Below are 25,110 nucleotides of genomic sequence, written 5' to 3' on the forward strand. Positions count from 1 at the left end.
CGTAAAAATAAAAAATAAATAAATAAACTTTCATAGCTTGTGGTCCTTATAAAAGGTTAACAAGTCAGATTTGGCCCACAGACTACAGTTTCTTGGCCCTTTGTTAAAAAAGGATATACTAATGTCTATTTGGTATAAAGGGGTATCTAAGCTTATGAGCCTATGCTGATTGTTCTGCCACATCATGGATTTCTTTATGATGCAGAGTTAACATTTCATTTAAAAATCACAAATTAACAAGCACTTGACTAGGCTACTATGTGACAGGAACTGCTCCTGCCCTAAACAGCGGAAAGAATGGTGACCAAGCACTTATCGAGCCTGTATCTAAGAAGACAAATGAGGAGGTAATAATTTTCCAATGGACGTACACAGAGCAAGGTCGAATTAAATTTAGGAGTCTAGGAATACTTTAGAGGAAGTAGTCACTAGTGTTTAGACCTGAAGGATGAACAGGAGCTGAGTGAGAACATGAACATTTGGGGGAGGAAGGCAGGGAACAGAAGCAATCCGGTGATGAGTAACAGTCAGGGAACAGTCTGGGTGAAGGATGAGTAACAAAACATGAAGGAAGGTTTAAAACACAGATAAAACCATATTCTGAGGGGCCCTGAAAGAATCAGAGAAAAATTAATGCACTGAAAGGTTTTAAGCAGGGTAGGGGAATGACTTAATTTATATTTGGAAGGCAGATGAACTGGAAAAAGTGAGCAAAGTTAGGAGGATGATGCAGAAATCTAGAAGACTAAAAAAAACCTGTATTGTAGCACTGGAGCTGTAGAGTAGTGGAATTCCAAAGATAGGGGTGAATGATTGAACACAGGGATGAGGAAAAGGGAAGGAAAAAAGGTTTCCTTTAGGACACCTGGATGGGTGGTCATTCCATTTACTGAGATGAGAAACCACAGAGGAAAAGTAACAACTACCTTCACAGAAAGAAAAAGGCATGCCTCCCCCAACCCGCCCAAAATTAACAAAGTACAGTCACCCGAATGTTCAACACACTGTAGCCCCCTCTTATCCACAGGACAAATTACCAAATCCTCAGCACCTGAAAGCATGGATAGTACCAAACTTTGTATACACTGTACTATGTATGTTTTTTCCTATACACACATATCTATAATAAAGTTCAATTTATAAATTAGATATAGCAAAAAATAACAATAGCTAATAAAAAACAGAACGATTACAACAATGTACTAGAATAAGAGTTATGTAAGTGTGGATCCCTTGCTGAAGTCTGCAGGCAGCTCACGGCTTTCTGGCGCAACACGCTGCCACCAATCGGAACACGTTTTCTCTTCATGTTTTCCACCCACAAATTTAGTGCCTTTTCCATCTTAAACAGGCACTTATCACACACTTGTGCTTGTAACTTTTGCAGTTTGAGATGTGACAGTAAAACTAGCACAAATTTCTTTTTCTTTCTTCACAATTTCACAGATAGAAGACAGTCTTACAATAGATCTTAGCAACCTCAGCATACAATCATTTTTTCTTTGCTTATTAGGTTGAGAACTTTCACTTTTTTCACTTAGAGGAAGCATTTTTACCAGCTTCTCTTTGGCATATCTGAATTGCCAGCGTCACTACTTTTGCTCTCTCAGGCAAAAGGGTGACTTGAACACAAGCACTGCAATACGACGACACTGGATCTGATAACTGAGACGGTTACTAAGTGACTAGGGGTGGGCAGCATATACAGTGTGGATATACTGGACAAAGAGATGATTCACAGAGGGATAGAGCAAGATTTCATCGCACTACTCAGAATGGCACACAATTTAAAACTTATGAATTGTTATTTCTGGCATTTCCATTTCGTATTTTCAAACTATGGTAAATGAAACCATGGAAAGTAAAAATGTGGATAATGGAGGACCACTGTATGTATTTTTATCACTTTGGGGTAATAAACCAATCCAAACACGTGCTGATTAGATGCATCTGTGGAGTGGGGTGGTGACAAGTGAAAGGTAAGCAAAACGGTCATGCAATCACCAAAGACCACGGTGGGGGAGGGGGGAGATGCTGACTGATTCATAAACTTAGTCAAATACTCTGAGCACTTATGTGCTAGGAACTCTGACAGATGCTGGAGACATGGCTAAGAAAAGACCAGGGCTAGATCTTGTGACATTACAGGTTGTTGGAAAGACAACAATTAATTCCAATTTAGATAAGAAAAAATATAGAAAATTATGAGAGCACACACCCTGAGTCTGAGTGTAGAGTGTAAAATGCAGATGGTTTACAGGTTTCTGTAACAGACAAAATGTTGGAGGAGCTGATTCTCCCTTTAATTCAAAATGTCTTTATGTGTATCAAGTTACCTTTGCTACTATGTGCACACTGCTTCTCACTGATTTGCAAGAAAAATGAAGTGAGAGAATATTCACATTTATTGAGTAATTGCTACATGTTATATATGGGGCTAGACCTTATACACATTATTAAATTTCCTCTCCAGAATTATAACCCTCATTTAAATGTAAGAGCACTGAGATATATGAGCCATTTCTACATACAGATATGTATATTCAGAAATGAAATTCAAATACTAAACTGACGTTCCTCAGTACAAGAAAACAATAAATAGTATGGAATGTAGCATAAAAAGACCCTCCCAAAGAATAAAAGTTCTTAGCACTAGAGGGTCCTAAGAAGTTGCTAATTCTAAGCTATGGCATATGTTCCCAAGGCCCCAGGCACAGTTTATGTGGACAGGGATGTGACTGGCTGTCCTAAACAGTCAACCAGTCTCTGCAGTCACAAACAGGCCATAATACCCAGCTAAATAACAGCTTCTAAACTCACACAGAATCATCTATCAAAATCATTTTGTTTGTTGGGTGTTGAGTTCTCAATCTGCTGTGAAGCAAAGTAACAGTTCAGCCACTGCCATGCTACCCACTGAGGTATCAAAAACTCTGTTCAAATTGTCTTGTTAAAACCAAGACACACTGTGAAAATACCGAACTATCGTAACAACAACAACAAAACAGTGTGAGGGGGAATGAAAGAGGAGAGATTAAACCAACTTATCTATTAGTGAAGTCATGGTGGTTATTACCATCTAAAGGGCTGTGCAGCCCTCTAGAATTCCTATGTTGAAGCCCTAACCTCAGAATGTGACATTTGAAGATGAGATCTTTAAAGACGTGATTAAGTTCAAATGAGGCCAGAAGGGGGGACCTCTAAAAATCTGAATATAACCCAGCATGACTGGTTATCCTTGTAAGAGGAGGAAGATAGCTTGGATACCAGAGGAAAAGCCATGTGACAACAAAGCAAGAAGGTGGCCATCTATCCGCAAGTCAAGGAGAGGCTTCAAAAAAACCCCAAACCTGCTGGGACCTTGATCTTGGACTTCCAGCTTTCAGAACTGTGATAAAATAAATTTGTTCTTTAAGTCACCTAGTCTGTGGTATCTTGTTATGGCAGCCCTGACAAACTGATACACACCTATCACAAAAAATTCTTAAAAACTCCGATTATTCATTGGAGACATTTAAAACTATTAAGTTCAAAATTGCTAGGATATGCCTTTTTGAAAAATTTTGTCTCTATCTTTAGAAATCCATTCTGTCCTGTAATTATCAAAGGCAATGAGATAACAGGACATACTAACACTGTATAATCTTCTGCCTCCTCCCCATGAAACATTCTCAGGAGTAGTACCAAAAATGCATTGCCCTTAGTTTCCTGCCTCATTAAAAATAATTAAAATCCTAGCGATGTTAGGTAATGGCATTTTTTGTGTGTATGGAACATGGTACAATGAAGACTTCGCTTTGAAGTCTTTGCCAATGTAGTTTTAAAAATGTGCATAAAGTATATTCTTAACTTTTCCAAAGGTAAATCTTAAAAGGTTTTACAAAATTTTACTGAATGAAATCATGTTTACCAAATTACTTTTGTAAACTGTAAAGTGCAACATTAGGATTTAGAAACAATCAGAGAATCTCAAGAAGAAACATTAAGCTTTAAATGAAATACGTATTTCAGCTTATTTTTAATACTAACAAAAAGACAAAAAACAATACTACAAAATCAAATTATTTGTTTGAGTTCTTAAAGCATTAATGGTAAACAACACCATATTTACATTTTGTGTATTAGCCCTGAACTACAACTATGGTTTATTTGTCAAACATTTTAAGAATTATCTTTTCATTGCTGCCTGTAATATTAAGTTCAAAGAGATGCAAAGTAGTGTATTTCCTTACAAAAATTCTACCACTCTTAATATTAACAATAAATGCTGAGTTTAAATTACATGTTTAAAGACCCAATCTCATTAGATAATTTTTACTCACACTATTAAAAAAGGAAAAATTACCCTTTAAGAATAATCGCTAGCTCTATATCTCACTTGTTTTATGTAAGATTTAATAGGGTATCTTTAATAATTTAAACATTATGACCCAGTAAAAACTCTGTAGCATTTCCCCCCAAAATAGAAATAAATGTGACTTAAAAAACAAGGGAACAAGACAGTTTGTGAAATGAAATTAGCAGGCAATGGCAATGATTTTTACCTTCTAATTTGGGCATATGAACATCTTTTAGATAATTTTCCTAAGAGTATGTCTGGCAATTAGTACATTTTATGTAAAGGCTAATTTATTCTACCTTTAAAAAAAATAGTTACGGCAATTTTTGTGCTGTGAAAATTTTTTCTTTTGGTTGCTTGTTGCTTTGTTTTATTATCGGATTAATGGTCATTGAAGATCCAAAGTTAGTAAATCTTAAGAATTTAAAGTATGATTATAACTTGGAAGGGATAAACATCTAAATTACTTTTCCTTCCCTTTTTCGCTGTAATCCAGGGCTCTCAGATGTAAAGTAAAACAAACAAACAAACAAACAAAAAAACAAGACAGAAATAAGATCTCAGGTAGCCAGTATGATTTTAGACAAATCATATGAATCTTCTAGGCCTCTGCTTCCTCATCTATAAAATGAGGAAATTGAAGTGAATGGTCTCTTTCACTCCTATATTTCAATGATTAGAGTTAGTACAGGTATATAGGGTATTACGTATAAATCCTGCAAACCAACAGGGAGTACTACTAAGTGCTAGATCACGTAGTGATTTTTAATAAAGGATTTTTGGTAGGCTTACTTACAAAAGTATACTGAAAGACTTTAAAATTTGTCAAAGCTTGGGTGTACATCTCCAGGAATTAGGGGAAGGGTAAACAAATGAGCCCGCCCCATTTAGAAATATTTAAGTACTTACTATGTACAATGTTTATGAGAACCAACTATCCTTTATAAACAGTAACTCATATAAAGACACAGGCATATGGTATACCTAATAAATTATTGATTAGTAACAGACTTCTGATGGCAACATTTGTTTCCATTGTGATATAGAACAGCGGTCTACAAATTATAGCATGTGTGTTAAATCCAACCCATAACCTTTTTTGTATTTTTGTACAGTCCACAATACACCATGTCGTTTTTAAAAAAACAAAAAAATGTTTTTTTACAAAATATTTGCCACTGATTTGATGATACAGAACAATAATTTTGAAATAAAATTAAGTAATTTTAAAAGTCTCAAAAAAATTTTTAAATTTTAAAGTCAGCAAAACTCTCTAGACTATGAATAGTAAACTATCAACCAATCCAAATTATGATTTAAATTAAACTGACATTAGCTACAGTCCTATTTTTATACCCAAAAGGCCTCTGATAAGCCGCCACCTCACAGTCCACAGATATGGACTTCGACTGCCCAAACATATGAGTGGTTATTTCCACAGATGTCTTCTAAGATCTCTTTAAAATATAAAACTACATTATTCAATAAATACGTGCTGAATGATTAAATTATAGTCAGGGTATATTTACAAAACAATGAAAAAGGTGAAGAAATTAAAACATGAAAGGAACAGAAGATAGGCCATATTTCTGGCATATCCTTTTCAATTACTGAGCAGTAATGAGTCACAGGACTTAAATGAAACCACTATCAGTCTAGAAAGGAAAAGTCTGGAAATTAAAGTCAGGTGTGAAAACAAAAATCAAGAAGCTAGTCCCCTCCTCATACTGGAATGGAAAGCTCTGAGTTTGTTTGAATGGGAACCAATATAAGAAATTTTCTCAATTAAGTTAATTTATTATTCTAGTTTTAGAAAAGAAATGTTAAGAGGATCTGAGAGACTGAAACACAGCTAAAACTTGAAAAGGATGATCACCTGAATGGATAGAAATTTTGACTAAAATGGATATTACAGGCAAAATAAAGAGAAAAGAGTACTGGATGTAATGATTCATAGAATTATAAATAAACACTACCTATAGTCATCTTTATGAAACAGTTTATTGAGTAAGGAATTCCTTGGTTCCTCAAGAGAGAGGGGAAAAAAAAAAAAACTAAGCAGACAAAATTAAGACTACTGAGCCCTAGTGAATCAAAACAAGTGTCCATTCATTGGTTATACTCGTAAACTCTTTAGAATGGTAGAAGTGAAAATGTGCAGAGGATTGTTCTGGTGGCAGAAATGTGTGATTAATATAGATAAAGTGTCCAAGTAGGGGGGAAAAAGGTATAAAGAAGAGTTCAACATTCATCCCCATGGGCAATCAATGCTGTTCAAATCAAGTGAAGATGACTTAAACCAAGTTTAATTCTCAGGTAACACATCAATACACACATGTACACACACACACACACACACACACGTACAGCTATTAATAGTTCTGGAAGATAAAGGCAAAAGAAAATGGAGTAGAAATTGACGGTAGGTGTGAACTGAGGTAGGCTTCTGCGTTTTATTGAAAAAAAATAAGGAGAATCCATCATGAAATTCTCATAGGTCAGTTTCACAGGATGAGAGAAAACTGAGGGCAGTACTGTCCTATATTTTCTGTTTAAAAACAAAAACAAACAAAAAAAACCCAGGTAGGAACAAATCAAGTATATCACTCCATAACCACACTGAGGCCCTGCTGTATCCATCCTTTCTAAGAACTCGTCAGGTTATAGACTCTCTAAGTTTAAAGACAGACTTTTAGTAGTGCTTATTTAAAAAGATATTTCTTTCCATTTCATAGTAAATGTACTTCGCTACTAACACTGTTCAAAGCACTGAAAAACAAAAAAGCAGACTTGTTATCTTTGTCATAGTTTGGTCAGCTTTTTATTTAGTATAGAAATTAGCTCTCAAAGTGAGGTCTTGGGAACCATGGGGTACCCAAGGCTTTTTAAGGGGTCCTTGAGGTCAAAATTATTTTATACTATTATTAAAACATGACTTGCCTTTTTCACTGAACTGACATTTATGCTGATGTTATAGAGCATTAGTGGGTAAAACTGCTCGCATCTTAGTACAAATCAAGGCAGGAATACCTTAATGGACTAACAGTCATATTCTTCACTACCATGCACTCAAAAAAAAAAAAAAAAAAAAACGGAAAATTCTTCACTGAAAAATTTCCTTGATGCAGTAAAAATGCTTAATTTTATTAAAATCTTAATCCTCAAATATACATCTCTTTAATATCCTCTGTAACAAATCATTTAAGTACCCATAAAAGCATTTCTGTTGAATACTAAAATGATGGCTGTCTCAAAGAAAAGCACTGTGCAATTGTTTGAACTGCAAGCTTAGCCAGCTACTTTTTGCATTGAATGCCACATTTACTTCAAAGAACAATAGACAAAGTATGGTTTTTTAGATTGAGAATTTGGCAGATATTTTCTTGCAAATAAAGTGAAACTGTCACTTTAAAGAAAACAATATTTATTAGCAAGGATAAAACTTAAGCTTTTAAAAGAAAATTAGGATTTGGAAAACTTATCAGCCACCATGAGCCACCAATAAATACTCTTCTCTGATGATAGTGATGATGTTAATGACTCTGATTTTTTATATTGTGCAATGAACATATATATAGAAGAGCTGTACAACTCAGTGAACAAATACTTTCCTAATGACCAGTACAAAATGACTCATGAGGAAACATCCATTCAATGTTCAAGAGAGACCAACGGTTTTTAACGTTAACAGAATTACAAAAAGTTCAATGATACAATTTCAGATCTTGTATTACAACTAACCCTTAAGAAACCATCCACTTGTTGAAATCTGGTATAGTATCAAAGAAGAATATCCAAGTATATTTGAATAATAAATTTTTATTCTGATTTGAAAAATTTACAACTATATATCATTCTAAGGCCAGATTTTTTTCATGTTAGTTCAACTACAGCAACATAACTCAACATGTGAATGCAGAAGCAGATGTGAGAACCCAGCTGTCTTCTACCAAGCCAGAGATTAATAGAGATTTGCAAAAATGTGAAACAATGACACTCTTGTCATGAAATTTTTCCCCTTGGAACATAATTAATTTTTCAGAAAATGCATTATGGATGGGTTTATTGATATGTTAAGATGTGTTAGTAATATAAAATCTCGTTTTTAATTTCTGATGCAGCAAATATCGACAGCTGTAACCTGCATAAACGAAAGTTCTTTGGAGTCATTAATAAAGAATGTAACAGGGTATTAACAGCAAAATGTTTGAGACCTGCTAGTATAAAAATTGATTTCTTCTTGGTAGTTAGTGCTTATTTTGGGGGGCAAAGTTCAAGAGTTTCCCTAAGGAAACTCAAACCTCTTAAGCCACAGTATTGTCTAGATGGTAATATGACCTAAATCTGTAGTTTTGATTTCTCCGTTACATTCATGTTGAGATATGCATTAGGTATTCCGTAAGTTTATAGCAAATGAACAAAATAGGTATTTAAAAGTCAAACATTCTCATGTAACATAAGTTCTTGTTTTGATAAAACTTATGGAGTCTACTAAAACATGAAGTGAAAATTATAAATTTTCTGAGACTACACCTCTGTAAAAGGACTTCTTTTTAGATACACCCATTTGTTTCAAAATGTCACTGAAATGTAGTTTATCATTCATTCAACATTTACTGAGTGTTAATACATGCCTGGCACTGTTCTAAGCCCTGAACACTGTTAATATAGAATTCCATTAATATAAAAAATGATATTATGAAGAATAGGCTTCACACGCAATCCCAGATAGCATCCCATTTCCTACCAAATTCTATTAAAAGCTGTAGAAAAGGTGTGCAGGCACGGGACAGAAGCACCACCGCTCCAACACAGTTCCTTCTCTTATGCTGCACATGCGCACTGTCCCGCAGGTCTACTCAGCCTCATCACCTGTGTTATTAAACAGGGAGACTTCCCAGGGCTGTAATCCCCTTCCCACCAACCGAAACATGAAACTGTTCTCTGTCTTGCAGCATTTATTTTCCAGAGAACATATTCAAGCAATGGCAGTCCTCTTGTACATGTACATGGAAACAAACAACACAGGACTTTTGCACTACAGAATCGATTCAATCATATATTCAATTTGTTAGCTCCATTATGATAAAGAGAGGTAGCCGAGCAAAAATTTGAAATTCTTATTTTTCAATTAGAAACGACATTCAATATTATATTAGTTTCAGGTATACAGCATACTGGTTAGACGTTTATATAATTTACAAAGTGATCTCCCCTCACCAATTGGTCTAGTACCCACCTGGCACTACAAGTAGTTATTACACTAATAATGACCATATTCCCTATGCTGCACTTTACATCTCCTTAATTATTTCATTAACTACCAATCTGTACTTCTTTTAACCCCTTCACCTTTTTCACCGATCACACCAAGCCCCCTCACATCTGGCAATCATCAGTTTGTTCTCTTATCTATGAGTCCTCATGTTTTGTTTGCTTATTTTGTTCTTTAGATTCCACATTTAATTGAGGTCACATGGTATTTGTCCTTCTCTAACTTATTTCATTTAACATATTACCCTCTAGGTCCATCCATGTCATTGCAAATGGTAAGATTTTATTTTTTACAGCTCAGTAATATTCCACTGTACATATGTAACACTTCTTCTTTGTCCAACCGTCTATTGATGGGCACTTAGGTTGCTTCCATATCTTGACTGATGTTCACTGTAATGCTGCAGTGAACTTAGGAGTGCATGTGTCTTTTTTGATTAGTGTTTTGGATTTCTTTGGATAAATATCCAGAAGTGGAACTGCTGGGTCATAAGGCAGTTAAGTTCTATTTTCAATTTTTTGATGAACTTCCCAACTGTTTTCCATAGTGGCTGTACCAATTTACAATCCCACCAACAGTGCACGAAGGTTTCCTTTTTTCCACATCCTCGCCAACATCAGTTGTTTGTTGATTTATTGATGACACCCATTCTGACAAATGTGAGGTGATTATCTCATTGTGGTTTTAATCTGCATTTCTCTGATGATTAGTGATGTTGAGTATCCTTTCATATGTCTATTGGCCATCTGTATGTCCTCTTTGGAAAATTGCCTATTCAGGTCCTTTGCCCAGTTTTTATTGAGTTGTTGTTGTTGTTTTGGTGTTGAGTTGTATGAGTTTTTTTTTTTTTTTTTTAATAAATCTTGGAATCAACCCCTTATCAGATGTATTGCTGGCAAATTTCTGATATACTTTATAGTCATATTTCCAGGTTATATCTGGTACAAATTCCATATCTGACCCTCTGCACTCTGAGGACACAAAAAAGAAAGAATAGAAGAGATGTAGGGAGTGAAGGATATCTAGGGAGTAGAGGCACAACTGTGTTTAATAATGGCAAGCAATTGGTCCACAGTCACATTGCTACTTCTAACCATATCAATAATTACTGTAGCTATATTAGAGAAAATTCAAGCATAAAATGATAGAGCTTCCCTTTTTTTTTAAATCCTGGTATATAAGCCATTATCACCTTTTGTCAGGTAGAGAAGCCTCGGCAGAACTGCTGAGTAAACACAGCTTGCGCTAGGATCTCCTTCCATCCCTTTCCCCCTTCCCCAGGCTGGTCTCCTTACAGACTACTCCGACACTTAGCACCAATCAATATTCACACCACTAAAGTATGCATGTAAAAGGAAGAAAATGGTGCGATGTAAAAGGAAGAAAAAAGAACTTCACGATCAAAGAACTAAAAGTGAATTTAATCAAGCCTCTACCACTTTAGAGATATTACAGGAGGATAATGGAATATGTTAGCAATAACTCAAGATTAGCCAAATCCAGAATGTGGGATATTCAATGGAACAAATGAATGAATTTCTTTCATCAATAAGTGGAATTTAGCAGCCAAAAGCAGCATGTAGATAGACCTTATTTGGATTCTGATTAAAATCAACTACTTTAAAATGTCATAGGAGAGACCAAAGAAAAATCTTAATTCCCTTTACCTCTTCTAGTTTTTCATACGACTTGTATCTTTCTGGACCGCTGTAACACATGAAGCCTTCTAACCTTATCTCTATGTTAATGGGAAGGATAGGAGAAGCTAAATATAAAGATGAGGGTAGTGAGTGTAGAAACAATGACTCTCATTTCATACTTGACATGTATCCTAGTCTTCTAATCCTTACTTTGTTTAAAGATTAAGATCCTGATTTGAATATGAAATCTTGAACTTGACTCTGTTTTCTCTGGAAAGTAAACAGCTGGAGTGATGACTCACCATGAATTCATCTAGACCTATTCTAAGGGTTTTCATCAGAAATATACCATATACTATCAAACTGCTGATCAATTTACTGTTTCTGAAGTACAGGTATTAGAATAGCCTTCTTCCTCTAATATTTCCACTCTACTGCAAGGTGTCTCAGCATCTGGTAAGTACTCTACTTACCTAAAAGCCCAAAATATAAATTATAACAAGTATTACGATTCAGGAAGAAATGTACTATTTTATTTGGGTCTGCTGGTATAAAATAAACTATTAATTGATACAGCCTCTGATCCATAAAATATTAAGACTCATAGGCTTTAGAGCTGAAGAGAACAAGAGATTTTTTTTTTCCTTCCCGTTCTAAGTTACCCAGATTAATTAAAACCTCAAAGCATTTACATCTAAATACACAATCATTTTCTTCTTTAAAAAATTAGTCTACAGCCATGCCACCTTGAACAAGCCCAATCCCGTCTAATCTCAGAAGCTAAGCAGGTTTGGATCTGGTTAGTACTTGGGTAGGAGACCACCCAGGAAGACCAGGTGCTGTAGGCGTAAAAAATAAAAAATAAGGGACTGTAAGCTGACAAGGTCCTTGCAATCTGTGAGGTCAATCAAGGGTTGCTTCACCTAAAAAAAAAATTAATAAAAATAAAAAATAAAAATAAATTTAAAAAATAAAAAATTAGCTAAAAAACTAAAAGGGATGGCTGTTAGCACTAGGTATGAACATTAAGCAACACTGAACCCATGGAAACAGTGACTGTGGAAAATAGCATCTGATATTATTTTCAACATTTATATACAAATTTGGGTTGGGAGAGGAAGAACAAGATGATGAAAATAAGAGGACCTCCGCCCTTCTACTCTGTTCTGGTTACATGATCAGGTATCACTGGGTTATGTAATATATGAAAAGTTTTAAATTTATTCATGGCTAGTAGGTAAGAGTCTGGAATTATTTCTCTTTCATCTGTTCCCTATTTAAGAAGCATATTGTGCTGAAACTCAAGACTGCTAGAACTGAAAGAATGTTCCTTCTTTTCCACTATGTAGGGCAATGGGTTCACCTTTTCTTTGTCTCTTTTTATGTTAGTAGTAAGGCAGCTTTAGGGCAATACTTACAACTACAGAAAAGCAGTTAGTGGTAATGGCAACAAAAGAAAGCATCCATTTAAAAATTAACATTTTATTTATAAAGACCACTGCCTTAAAGAAACAATACTCGACTGACTGTACATTGTGTGGGATAGATGAGATTATTTGAACACTGTGGTGACTCAACAAATACTCTAGGAATGACAAGTTATTCGTTCATTTAAAAAATGCAAGCTACGTGAGGACAGACACTTGAATGTTCTTACTGACTACTGTACTTATGGCTGGAATACAGCCTGATTCACAAAGTTATTATTATTTGTTAAATAATTATTTGTTATTATTGTTAAAAAATGAATAAAGCTTTCTTTTTACTAGTAGTGTTTAAAAAGACCAAAAATTTATCTTAAATTACGACTAAAGCTAGATATTCCTTCTCAAGCTGTCCCATTCTCCCTTACCTCCTCAATTTCAATAACTTGTATCTCCATTTATTTTTGGCCAAACAATGAACATGAAGAAAGAAAAAGGCCCACACTCCAGTTTCTAGCCCACCAGTGGTTCTTGCTTAGTGTGGTATATCGGAATCATCTATGGCAGCTTTTTCAAAGTAATGTCATAAACTTTGTCACAACCCTGAAAAGTCTTACGTTTCAGCATGTATTTTAACAAGTTCCACAGTTCATGCAAACCATGGCTTGTATCATGCCACGCGTAATTCAAAAAAATGTGCCTTTCTTTAAATTCTGTAACTGTAAAACAAACATACATACTTCTCTTTTACTAAGATTTAAACTCCTTAAATCTTTGAGCTACTCAGTTCCTACCTGAAGTCTTTTACAGTCACCTCAGTTACTCATACTTCCCAGCATCCTCCAATCTAGCATCATCCCCCTGGACTCTATTTGTTCTCCCTCCACTTTCAAGTGAATCTACTGATCAGATATTTCAACAACAAATGCTATGCTGTTGACATTCAGCTCAAGTAGTCTTGCCAATTCCCACTTAAGCACTGTAACATATGTAAACCTCAAAATATGATGGTGTCTAAAATCATTCTGTCACTCTGAGACATCTGGGAATCATTTTACTCTCCTTCAAGGATCCCATCTCACCAACAGTCCTTCATTCTAAGGCGACTTTTCTTCTTTAGTGAAACTTATTAGAGCTTCTTTGACTTTTTGTTCACTCCAAAATCTTTATTTTTGTTCATCATATTATTTTGTGCTGACTCTCTAAAGATGTGAAGAAAAAAAGATATAAAAGAGAAAAAAAATTATCTCACCCATAGTATCTACTTATTGGGTCTCTAGATATACTATCATATCATTAGCAGAATTACTAGCCCTTTATAAAGGAAGTCAATATAATGGCTAACAAAAATAATAGCTTTTCTCTATTCCAGTAATACATACCTACAAATACAGATTTAAAAATGTTCCTTTTATAAGAGCAAAAGGCTATTATTTACCAAAAAATTTTTTAAAAGGCACAGAATTTATGTGGCTAAACATTCTACTGAAAGATCCAAAGATCTAATCAAAAGAAAAGGATGAATTGTCGTTCAGACTTGTGCTGTCACAAGTGACTACCCATCTGAAAGAAATAAAAGTAGGTCCACCATGTTTTATCATCAACAAAAATTCCATATGTATTTAATACTTAAATATTTTAATAAATGTATATGTATGTGTGTACATATGTGTATGCATGTGTGTAGTATATGTGTGTACATGTGTATGTGTGCATGTACATATACACACATTCTTGACATGTACATCTTAACAAAACATCGAGAATACATGTCTAATCTAAAGAGCAGAAAAAATCTTTTTAACTAAGACTAGAAACTCGAAAACTATAAAAGAGCACTATCTGGATACACACAAATTTACTAATCATTAAGAAAATACATATCAAAGTAACAAGAAGTAAAACTATACTCATTAAAATCAGTAAAAATATAAAAAATTTGAATGTCTACTTCTGGCAGAAATGTGAGGAAAGGTTATTCCCACATACTGAAAGTGGACATGTGAAGAAGTCCTTCTGGAAAACAACCTGACAACCTTTATTTAAAGTAAAATATGAGACTGAGCCAAAGAATTTTCCCTTTTCCTTTTTTTTAGGTTAAAAGAGTCAAATAGTTAAGGGTACATATAGTTCAACTAATACGCATACTGTACAACCTAGAGAGAAATAAAGCACATGTTCTAAGGATGTTATTTTAGGAATACTGATTTTTTAGCAGCAAAGAAAAAGGAATAAAGTAATGTCCATTAAAGGGGGAGTACCAAAATAAGACTGTGGTACATCGATAACATTCATTGATTATACAATGATTAAAAACAATATAAGCTGATGGGAGAGGAAGAGTACACTACATAAAGTAAAATCACATTCATACATTTAGGTAAAAGAATATGTGTATGTGTTTAAAAATATATATATTTGTTATTGTTAGTTTTGCTTCTGACCTTTGGACTCAGAGTAGGTTAGTTATTCATTACCTCCACATTCAAAGGGTCTTCATACCCCTCGACTCCCACCTCTTGCTATTTCCAGCACTGGAGAAGACTGAAAAGAACAGTCTTTAAACTTCCAACATTTAACTTCCTGACTGTCCCCTTTCCTACTGCTCACTGATTTTTCTTCCGGCCCTAATATGTGTACAGCTGACTCCTTTTCAGCCCTATGATCTTCACTCTACTCTCCCACTAAGGAGCTCATCCACACTAAAGAATCAGAAAACTACCATCTCTCCCATTATGTGCCACTCTATAAGGCACCCCCTGACCTTTCCCACTCCAAGCATTCCAGCTATTCGTCACACTTCAAACTTTAATATCATGTTGGATTTAACTTCCCATCTCAGATTTTACCTGCAATCTTTCAGATCTTACTTTCAATTACCTATAAAATACCACTTTCAGTCATGCCTTTATTTCTACAGTTCCTGTCACCTGTACCAGTACAGTACAGGAGCCTCAAAGTCTCCTAGTCTCTTCCTGTTATCTTCTAACACATAGACACAAAACATAACTCTGATTATGTCATATTATTTATTGTTACCTATTAGCTTCCACATTCGCTCTAAATCATTTAAGCCGTAAGTTCTCCAGTCTATGGTCTCAAACTATTTAGCCATAGAGCATCTTCTCTGAATGTACTCTACCCTTCGTATGAATACAGATGTTCCCTGACTTACAATGGGGTTATGTCCCGATAAAACCATCATTAACTTGAAAATACCTTAAGTTGAAAATGCATTTTAATACACTTAACCTACCTAACATAGCTTAGCCTCGCCTACCTTAAACGTGCTCAGAACATTTCCATTACACTATAGCAGGGCAAAGTGATCTTGTCGCTGCTGTCCAGCATCGTGAGAGAGTATCATGCCACATATACACAAGATCAAAATTCAAATTTCAAAGTATGGTTTCTACTGAATGCATATTGCTTTTGCACCATTGTAAAGTCAAAAAACTTTAAGTTGAACAATTGTAAATCAAGAACCATCTGTATGTTTGTATTCTTCTAACATCCCACGAATTCCTATATTCTTGCCTTTTTAGCTTTTGTTTCCACTACAAATGTTGAAATTCTTCTGGTTTTCCAATGTTATCTCTTTATGAAGCTTATTCAAATACCAACATTAAAGATGGCCGGGTACTTTCCTCCTCTATCCCGAAGCATAGTTATTTTACTCTTTTCAAAACTGGGAAGCAATTAGACTTGAAATCAGAAAGCTATATTTTCTTTCGAATACTACTGCTTTTGACATTAAGACATTAGATCACATCATGTTTTACTTCCCTGAGTCCCAATTTCTTGTTCTGTTACACAGAAATAAAATCTGATCTAAAAATCTCACAGGTAGGTAGAAACGCATGGAAAACCAGTTTAAAATCTCAGTGTTAAAGCTGTTATATAACTTTTTACTATACTTATTTATTTTTTCAACCAATACCAACTTAAAAGCATTTAAAAGACAGTCTGTTCTTTAGTCTAGCACCTAACATAGCAGCTATTCAAATATATTTTTAAAACCTTCATAAATCATAAAATATAGCTTTCATGCTCCAATGTAAGAAATATCATCCAAGCACAACTTATAAACAACTATGCCTTGATCAAAATAAAACATCTACAACAACCCCTCACCCCACAGATATCTTTTCAGGAAAACTGTTGTCACATAACATTTCTAGACCTCTGATTTAGTTCACCTGAAACAAAACTAGTTAACTGGTAGGTGGGTGAGGACCCTTTTTAAATGGCTGATAAAGAACTAAGTAGTCAAAGAAGTCCAAAAATGTGTGTGTGTGTGTGTATGATGTAAAGTATCTGCTGAGCCTTAGTGCTTAGTTTACTCTAAAATTAAAAATTTCCAAAGGTTGACATCATGGCTATTTCAGTGACATAAATCAACAAATTAAATAAAAAAGTAAATATACAAGAGAAGCAGGTTAATTTTCATTAAGCTGAAAGATTTTTTCTTATTCTTTTACAAAAGCAAAATTATAGATAATGTTTATAAAATTTCAAAAAATGGGAGTAGTAGAAATACTTTGGTCCTACAGATATCTGTAAATCATAAACTTTCTATGAGAACTTGAAAGTCCCTGCATTACCCTTGAAAAAACCACGTTAGTCCATAATATCTTGTTAAACCAGAAAGCAAGAAAGCTACCTAAAACTACTAGGGTCTTGTCCAAAAGACACAGAAACTAAAAGAGGCTCTCACAGCCAAAAGCAGACCATGTGAGCATCAATATAGAAAATAACTCAATAATTTAATAACTATTAATAATTTAATAACTATTAATAACTCAATAATTTAAAACACAAATGTGTTTAAATCCATGAGGTCACAAGATAAGCCGTTTTTATTGCAATTATTTCACACTGTTGGGCTAGTATTTCTTGGCATTTTGTTATTTCACACACAAAAATACTGCTCTCATGTCTAGTATATCTGTTCTTAGATCTCATAACCAACTACATTCTTGTACTTATCTACTTGTAATTCATTTTTAAATCAAAATTTAAGACTCTTCAAATCATTCCTGTTATAAATTTAAAGGTTAATCTACTATTAAAATACTGGTAAGGCAACAGTAGTTACTGATAAGAAACCTTCTTACTAAGAGGTCAATTCTTAAAAATAAGTCAAATGCCAAGTAGCAGCAAAATAAAAAAAGTCATGATTAACTGGACTATGTTATGGATTAAATTAGGTAAGGGTAAAAAAGCAAAATGAAAAGTTAGACAGGAATGATGAACAGCAGTTGATGAGAGGACCAAATCATTTTGTGTTCATTAAAAAAAAAAAAAAAAAAAAGCTCACCCTGTATGTGATGTTGGCTGAGTTCCATAAACAAACATCAGGCAGCATGATGTAAATGAAAGAGTCCTGGACTGAGTCAGGAGACCTCTGTTCTAGTCCAAGGCCTCAGTTTCCTCATCTGTAAAATGAGGGTGCTGAATTAGAGAATGAAAGGGCTTCCCTAGCTTTAACACTAAGGGATTCTATGGATGAATTTAGGAAGGAGCAATAAAATCTAAGGCTTTTGTTAACAGTGAAGTGAAGTTTAACTATTAACATTGGAAACAGAAGGTGGAAATGGGTGAAAATCATTTTCATAAAATTTTGAACTGTAAAAAGCAATTTTTATAATTTGTAAATGCTGGGAAAGTTTTTAAGATACACCAGCCTTAGCAGCATTATCATCTAAACTAGATTAGTAACGAGTGACCAAATTATGACCTGAAAAAATCTGTTCACCTTTGTCCAGACTGCCCAAATAAATCTAAAAAATAGTAAGGAAACACTTTTGGGCTAGTAAAGACTTCGAGTGATAAAGTGTTTCATAACGGTCCTCGATTAAGTAACCTGAACAAAAAGTAAAAAGAAAAAAAATCATTAGAGTAAGTTAAAGAATTATTTAATTTTAATCTGCAATATGTAATAAAACAAATAAAAAATCTACTGTTTTAAAGGATGTAACTTTTTATCTTTAAAGGATATAAAGATACAGCGAACATTCAATGAAAAAAACTTGTTAAGCTTGTTTTATGCAAATTACCTAAGGAATTATAAAATAACTTGGCATCCACAATTCCATTAATTATTCACTTGAATACTTCACCCTGGCAATATGCTACCTAACATGTTATTCAGAGTCACTAATAAAACCTCTTTGGTTGGTAGCCAACAAAGGCAAAAATAAAGCAGTCTTGATGGTACTGAAATTTGATCTTGGCTAGTCTAAAAATGGTTGTGATAGCCACGTATGTCTGAGATAGAAAATGTGAAAGAAAATTTTCCTTTTATTGAATTTTCCATTTTATTTTGAGTATTTTGATTTATGATCCTAATGAGCTGATTAAAATAACCTTAAGCTTAATGGCAAACAACAGAAATCAAGATGGATATGCAAAGCATACTTTAGGGCTCTGTTTTGAGCATCAGCTCTTCTCAGCAATTTTCCCCATCTACCTTATCTCCCACATGACTTTTTCAGAGACTTGAACATTAGCTTATTTACTGATAAAAATACTATTACTAATGACTATACTATAAGCAGTATTGTTTTTAAGCCTATAATGTACAATTGTAAAACAGCTCTTGCAAAAATTTAGGACTGAATGACTGTCTTGGGTAAAATATTCTCCTCTACGATGGCATTGGTTCCAAGAGCAGCAGTTAAAAAGAGAAATGTGATGCTTAAATACCTAATTGGTATGTCATGTGCCCACGAGATCATACCTCACTAAATTTCTATCTGTATAATATAAACACATTTGTAATTTTTTCCACCACTTACATAAGTCAGCATACGATTTCCTCAGACCAAAATATCTCATGTAGATATCAATAACAAAAAATTCTTGGAACAATATAAATGGCTAGACTTGGGCACAACATAGCAGAACATTTGCTTTGAGGGAGTTATAATACCTAGAAAAAAAAAATGGTGATTCTATTACTGCAATACAATTGGTAAGATAAAAAGACAAGACCAAAAGTAAGTCCAAACCTGACTATTTTTGGTCACTAGAAAAAAAAGAAGCTATTGTAACATCAAGTAATTACATCTTTTTTATTTTCTAAAACATATTTAATAACTGCTTTTGTTGGAAGTTCTCATTTTCAGGATCAGGGAAGAAAAAAATGGCAATAAAAATTTGAAATGATCAAATTAGTTAAAAATATCACATCTCAATTATAAGTTATATTTTAATATTAATATTTTATTTTTTACTCATCCTCACCCACTTACAATTTATTCTGATAGGCTGAATTTTTAAAATGTGTGTATCAGAATAGGTTTCTTAAGAGTAAATTAACTGAGGATAAAAGATAATGTTTTATAAAGGTTATACTTAATATTACGTCAATGTTTTAATAGCACTATATTTGACTCTCAAAATTTATAAAAGAACCACAAAATTCTGTAACAATGATTGTTTACTTTTCAGCCCAACAACTCATTAACATACTGTTACCACAGTCCTCAAGTATAGATTACTTTTGAAAAATAATTCTAATCATCCAATATGGCTAACGATTCTAGCATAAAAATCATGCAGCATCCCTTCTTTGAATAATGAATACAATGCACTAAACAAATGTGTCCTAAGCCATATTTCATAAATGACAATTGGTCAATTAAAGAAATGAAAAGAGACTTTACTAATTTCCTCTAATAGTATTTTCAAAACTTGTTCAAAATAAGCAACCCTAGGGATTCCATCTCCCATTAATCATACTCAACTCTGAGCATACTCTAATTATATAGCCATTCTCTCAGAATTTATGTATTATAAATTATCTTAGTGAATCTTTGTTATGTCTTTGAAGTAATCAAATTATTGTGTGACTATGTTCTGTCTTCTCATTTTTCTTATTTATTTTAATTTCTGTATCTTCCTGCATCCTAAACAGGTCAGAGCTCAGTGCACAGGCAGAAAAACGTCACTGATAAACTATTTTCAAATTTAAAGAAATAATACCAATTTTGATGAAAGACACTAACAACAACATACTAACAGGAAACTAGTTAGAGAAATACTACCTTTAAAATATTTTATTATGAAAATTTTTGAAACATATGGTAAAACTGAAAGAATTGAGTACAGAAAATAATACAGCCACCACTAAGATTTTAAAATTAATACTTCCTTGTATGTTTTATCAAATCTATTAATTGATCTTAATTCTTGAAGTATTTCAAAAGAAGTTGCAGACCTCTGTATAATTTCCCCATATATACTTCAGCTTGTCTATCATTAACCACAGTAAAGTATTTAAAATGTTTTTCCTTTTAAAGAAAAATTTACACAAGTTACAATGGATACATATTAGGTGTACCATTCAATGAGTTTGACAAATGCACTTACTCAAGTAACCCAATTCCTTAACAGGATACAGAGTATTACTAGCATCACTAGAAAGTTTCAACATGCCCTTTCCTACTTATTCCCTGTCCCCAATACCCAGGCATCCATTTCTAAGCCATGACAACCACTATTTTTCCCAACATAAATTAGTTTTGCTTCCTCCACCCCATCTTTTGAGCAGATAAGATCTGTTTTTAGGACATCATATAAATGGAATCATACATTATGTCCTGTTCTATGTAAGGCTATGTTCACTCAACATGTTTCAGAGATTAATCCAAGTTGCTAAAGACATCAATAGTTTGTTCCTTTCTATTACTCAGTAGTATTCTGTTGTACAAATACAGCACAGTTTGTTTATTCTGTTGTTGACAGACATCTAAAATGTTTCCACTTTAGGGGTCAGCTCCATATCTGACAGAGTTTTACAGTGTTTGGTACCCTACCCTTGTAGTTCTGGGATTTCCTCCCTCTTTTTCCTGCTGACTCCATTAGTCTACAGCTACTGTGGTAGTTCTGAACTCTGTCTCTGGTTCCCCTAGCCAATAAGACTGCAAACAGACCTCGGGAGCCTGCCCTCAGGCAAAAGTCATCAAGGTGGGAAACTTACTCAAAACCATTCCCTTCTTTTAAGAAACCACTCCAGTCCAGTTTTATACTTGTTTTTGTTTGTTCTAGTGTCCCCATAATGTTTTTTTCATATCTCTCTACTATTCTAAAAACACTTGCTAAAGACAGTGGCATACCTATTACTGTGTGTGTTTTCCTCCCAAAAGCTTGATTAAGAAAGTCTTTTTCAATCAAAAGAGCAAAACTAAACCAGGAACAAAGGCCTCTAGAGCTGGAGTATGAAAGCTGGAAAAAGGGATCCTGTACTTCTGTATATGAACTGACAAAGTCCCCAAACCCAGAAATCTCTAGCTAAGATGCTTTAATCTTTACTTATTATTCTATCTCCTCCTGAGGTGCAGTGAAAGCTGCCATGATCCACCTTTGAAAGACATTCAGATTCTTTGTAATTTGTATGACAATTTTTTTAAATGGTAGAATACAAATGATATCCAGTTCAAGTCTTTGCTCTGTTACCATGAGCAAGCATGTGATATGGTATCATTTCTCTAAGCCTCAGTACTTTTTTTTTTTTTTTTTTGGCGGGGGATGGGGGGTGTAAAATGAGGGCCTGGTCAATGGCAAATGACAACTTACTTAGCTTTGTAATATAGTCCCATCGTCTAATTTTAGGAACTCTCTGACTTTCCCCAGTTCTTAGCTTTAGTCAAATTTTCCTTGTGCTAATTACTTGTTTCCGGTAGATAAGGAGAAGCTATAGGTAGGTAACTGTGACTAGAAAGGTCTAAAACAATACTGTCAACAGATATGCAACACAAGCCATAATGCAAACCACGTATGTAATTTTAAACTTTCCAGTAGCCACATGAAAAATTTAAAAAGATGGCAATTGATTTTAATATTTTACCTAACCCAAAACATGTAAATATTATTTCTTGTAATCAGTATTTTAAAATCAAGATTTTAATTATCTTCAAATTCCATCATGTGTTTAATATCTGCAGCACATCTCAATTATGACTATTCCTATTTTAAGTGCTCAATGGCTACATATGACTGAATAATGGCTGCCACACTATTCAGTGCAGGTCTAGATGTGGAGGTAAAGGGCGAGGGGAGAGGGAAGTAATGACAAATAAGGGCCAAGGTATCTCAATGAGTAATCTGACACACACACACACACACACACACACACACACACACACTCACTCTCTCTCTCTCTCTCTCTCTCTCTGTCTGTCTCTCTCTCTCTCTCTCTCTCTCATATCCCCTCTTCTTACTGCTCCCCTCCCTCTCCTACCTCTCTTTGTATGGTGGTGGTGGTGGTAGGTAATGGTGGTGGTATTAGTGAGTGGTGGTGGTGGTAAAGAGGTGTGCCCTGTTACATGACGGGGATTTATATCAGACAAAGTTAGTTTTTGAAATAAATTTCCGTCTCTACTATGGGTAGCACCATCACCAACAACAAAAAAGGTAAAGGGCTTATGTAATGTTTCAAAATAAATGCATTAACAAGTATTTATTTTTATGAAAGCCACTGTCAAAAAAGACTCAGAAGTCAATTCAAACAGGTTCCTTGGGTCAAGACAATGTGAGCATCCATATAAGAATAAAAACTACAATGCAATAAACATAACAAATATTTAAATCCACAGGCTCACAATGACATTTTTTCAAAGCCCTCATTGGTCTCCTTTTCCAGGATTCTAAGAAACAGCTCAGTACTTTTAAAATTAGTAAATAGAGGAAAGAATTAAGTCTTTAGTATGCCTTTTCTGTGCCAACTGTGCCACAGCATAACCAAGTATCTGATGAGAGAAGTTTCTCCTTGTAGAAATGTTACAGATAATAAATAAAGATTTGATACAGTTAGAATATCAACATCCTGCACACTCATGGAAATAACGGACCTAGGCAACAATCAGCAGTAGTCACTCAGTATCACAAGCAGAGATAACCAAATATTACACACTTCTTTATGGACTGACTTAGCACTAATACTCTGCCACCCTAGCCCCGCAAAGGAGAGCAAAATGAACCCTGAATTACATTAAGCCTTTAGGTCTCAAAATTGATTTACCAAAAAAATGCAAGAATGATATTTTACTACAGGATGCAATTAACAAAATACAGAATGAGAAAACCTTATAGACAAATAAAACAGAAAAAACAATAAGATGTAAAAGCAGATGCTGTATGTACCAAACAAATGTAAAGTATGGAATTTGTTGTGATCCTGTAAAAACACTATGAGCAGATGAGGAAAACAAACAAAATGGATATATGGTGATATTAAGAAATTATCATCATCTCATCACCTCACACCTATTAAGATGGCCACTACCCTAAAAAAACAAAACAATCTGCAGAAAATAACAAGTATCGGCAAGCCTGTAGAGAAAGTAGAACCCTTGTGCACTATTGTTGTGAATATAAAATGATGCAGCCACTTTGGAAAACAGTGTCGAGGTGCCTAAAAAACAATTAAAACTAGAATTACGATCCAGCAATCTCACTTCTGGATATACATCCAAAAGAACTGAGAGCAGGATCTCAAATGTATATTTGCGTACTATGTTCATCGCAGCATTATTCACTATAGTCAAAGGTGGAAGCAACTCAAGTATCCATCAACAATGAATACAGACAATATGGTATAAGTATACAATGGAATGTTATTCAGCCTTTAAAAACAGGGAAATCCAGTCACAAGCTTTAACATGTATGAGCTCAGAGAACGTTTTGCTAAATAAATCAGTCACAAAAGACAAATACTGTATGATTCCACTTATATAAGGTTCTTTAGAGTAGTCAAACTCAGGGAAACAAAAAGTAAAATAGCTTTTGCTAATGGCTAGGGAGAGGGAGAAATGGGAGGTTTTGTTCAACGGGTATACAGTTTCAGTTTTCCAAAATGAAAAAGTTGTAGAGATCTGTAGTACAATAATGTAAATACAGTTAATACTACATGTAAGTGTACAAACCGTACACTTAAAATTGTTAAGATGGTAAATTTTATATTGTTTACTATAATTTTAACAGTAATATTAAGATTGCTTTTCAAATAAAAAATGAAATTATTGTCAATTCTTAAAGTGTGCTGATGATATTGTGATATGTTTTTAAATAGTTCATACCTTCCATAGATGCATACTAAAATATTTGTGAATGAAATCATTTAATATAAGTATTGGCTCTAAAATAATCAAGTGTGGGGGTGTGGGATACATGGGAACAAGGTGGTTACATGAAACAAAACTGGTGACTACTGCAGCTGGGTGAGATCATTGCGCTATTTTCTCTACTTAGTGTATGTTCGAAATTTTTCACAGTAAAATGTTAAGATAATAATATACACCTGTTAGCCAATGGGTTCTATTAATGCAATGAGATAATTACAGAAAGGAGCTATGAAACATTTATATAGGAAAGTAGCTGTAAATCATTATGATTTAAGGTGCAATTAGAGTTCAAATAACCTGTACC

At 34.1% G+C, this 25,110-nt stretch overlaps 1 protein-coding gene and 1 pseudogene across 7 annotated transcripts in view; one reads left to right on the forward strand and one right to left on the reverse strand.

The window, feature by feature from the left end:
* Positions 1-25,110, reverse strand: part of TBL1XR1 (TBL1X/Y related 1) — a 143,179-nt gene that overhangs the window by 42,121 nt on the left and 75,948 nt on the right. Inside the window, exon 1 of one of the 7 annotated variants that reach the window (XM_039865084.1) lies at positions 17,999-18,116. The exons of 5 other annotated variants lie outside the window; for them this stretch is intronic. The gene's annotated coding sequence lies outside the window, so the exon portion shown is untranslated. Of the gene's footprint in view, positions 1-13,760; positions 13,780-17,998; positions 18,117-25,110 lie in introns of those variants that run through there. One more of the 7 variants, XM_039865086.1, reaches the window with a different exon arrangement.
* On the forward strand, positions 11,984-12,102 carry LOC120604733 (uncharacterized; annotated as a pseudogene).

The sequence above is a fragment of the Pteropus medius genome, unplaced genomic scaffold, assembly GCF_902729225.1.
Source record: "Pteropus medius unplaced genomic scaffold, Ma_sr-lr_union100, whole genome shotgun sequence".
Taxonomy (NCBI): domain Eukaryota; kingdom Metazoa; phylum Chordata; class Mammalia; order Chiroptera; family Pteropodidae; genus Pteropus; species Pteropus medius.